This window comes from Salvelinus sp. IW2-2015, unplaced genomic scaffold (genome assembly GCF_002910315.2).
Source record: "Salvelinus sp. IW2-2015 unplaced genomic scaffold, ASM291031v2 Un_scaffold3735, whole genome shotgun sequence".
NCBI classification, from domain to species: domain Eukaryota; kingdom Metazoa; phylum Chordata; class Actinopteri; order Salmoniformes; family Salmonidae; genus Salvelinus; species Salvelinus sp. IW2-2015.
Genome location: NW_019945011.1, coordinates 8262 through 10490, shown reverse-complemented (window position 1 = coordinate 10490; position 2229 = coordinate 8262). Strand labels below are relative to the sequence as shown.

The following is a 2229-nucleotide window of genomic DNA, read 5'->3' as shown; positions in this document are numbered from 1 at the left end:
ACAGATGGGCTATTGTACAGGTGCAGTGATCTGTGAGCTACTCTGACAGCTGGTGCTTAAAGTTAGTGAGGGAGATATGAGTCTCCAGTTTCAGTGATTTTTGCAGTTCGTTCCTGTCATTGGCAGCAGAGAACTAGAAGGAGAGGCGACCGAAGGAAGAATTGGCTTTGGGGTGACCAGTGAGATTACCTGCTGGAGCGCGGTGCTAGCGGTGGGTGCTGCTATGGTGACCAGTGAGCTGAGATAAGGCGGGGCTTTACCTAGCAGAGACTTGTAGATGACCTGGAGCCAGTGGGTTTGGCGACAAGTATGAAGCGAGGGCAGCCAATTGTGTCAATGAAATATGCTTATGACATTGGATGTCAGGTTGGGTATATCAGAATAGCCTTTTAGGCGACTGTCCCTTACGACACTGTGAATATTCCTGTTGGAATGTCAAACAGCACTAATAGTGAGCTTAGCTGTGTGTTTCTAAATGATGCCTGAGGATYACTGGTGAATAGATCTACAGYGGCTTCAGAAAGTATTCCCCCTTTGTCGTTCTCCACATGTTGTTGTGTTACAGTCTGAATTTAAAATGGATTACATTGAGATTTTGTGTCACTGGCTTATTACAAAGTAATTAAAAATGAAAAGCTGAAATGTCTYGAGTCAATTTAGTATTCAACCTCTTTGTTATGGCAAGTCAAAATAAGTTCAGGAGTAAAAATGTGCTTAACAAGTCACATAATAAGTTGCATGAACTCATGATTTTTGAATGACTACCTCATCTCTGTTCCCCACACATACAATTATCTGTAAGGTCCCTCAGTTGAGCAGTGAATTTCAAACACAGATTCAACAACAAAGACCAGGGAGAATTTCCAATGCCTCACGAATAAGAGCACCAATTAGACGATGGGTAAAAAAAAAAAAAGAGCTGAGGATCAATTTTTCAACCTACTGTATGTTGTGATAATTGCATTGTTTGCTCTGTAACCTGTTAGTTCATATGCCTTGACACTGTGATATATAGACCTAAAGCCTAGACAATAAGAAGACGCGGTGGCAGAATAAATTCTACCACACCTTTTGTTTAATTACAAAACCGGAGAGAAACATCTGTCTGGTGATGTCCAGAAAGCGTATAACAAACAGTTACATGACCTAACAGCATGGTAGAACAAGTACAAATTCCGCAGACATTTTCAGCTACTAAACTATTGATTAGAACCACAGAGAGTTACGCAAAGTCGCAAAGAAATACAAGCGCTGCTCCACTATCCACACTATTCAACATCTAATCACCTATGTCGTGTGATCTGCGGACTATACAGTATTGTCAGTAGAAAGTATTCTGTTTATCGCTTAACCACTGATCCTGGTCTGGTCTCTCTCGGCACCTGGGTCAACCTCTCACACGTACAACAGACTTATGTTTACTTTGTCATTTATGGTGAAGGTGTATTATAGTGTAGATGGGTGAGAAAGTGTTTCGCGGAGCAGGTGAACCCATTAGTGGCAGATTCTCCGCCAAGGAGACTGGGATAAGGTAATTAAGGTATTTATAAGCGTGGGGAGGACGGGGGGGGGGATGGGGGTGCAGGCCCATGGGGAAGCTCGGGCAGGGTAGCAGGGAATCAGGAAACTGAGGCTGAGGCAAGCTAGGCAGGTGGGTCAGAGTGAACCAGGGCCGAGGCAGGGAGGGGGAAGCAGGACGCGAGAGACTGAGACATGCCATAACGTGAGGATAAGCAGAGGAGGAGGAAAAGCGTGGTACACAGTTTGAAAGGCGAGTGATACAGCAAACTCGAAAAAGGGGATGGGACGAGAAATAAGACACCGGAGGCAGTCAGAGCGCTGGACAGAACTTGTAGCAGAAGATAAAAGAACAAGAGCCAGGGGCTGAGGAAAACCAGGCACAGGCGAGGGATAACAAGATTCATGCTAAGGAAGAGCAAACCCGCTTAAACCGCAGACGACTGAGCATGAGAAGGCTACGAACTAGCGCGTAGATGATAGGGTGGCAGGGACTGATTCGTAAAAGTTTAATTTTAAAGGGCCGTTGATATAATGGAAGCATGTTTTGCAGCTGGTGGGGACTGCTCCGCCTCCAGATCATCTGTCTCCACCTCACACTAAACAGCACAAAACGTCATATGTCACACACACGACACACACACACACACCACAACACCACAACACACCACACCAGCACACACACATCAACACACACACACACACAAACAC

At 45.2% G+C, this 2229-nt stretch overlaps 1 long non-coding RNA gene across 1 annotated transcript in view; it reads left to right on the top strand.

The window, feature by feature from the left end:
* Positions 1-642, top strand: part of LOC139026015 (uncharacterized) — a 5027-nt gene extending 4385 nt beyond the window's left edge. The window contains exon 2 of the long non-coding RNA XR_011477726.1: positions 325-642. This is a non-coding gene — a long non-coding RNA (uncharacterized lncRNA). The remainder of the gene's footprint in view (positions 1-324) is intronic.
* The last annotated feature ends 1587 nt before the right edge of the window (positions 643-2229 follow it).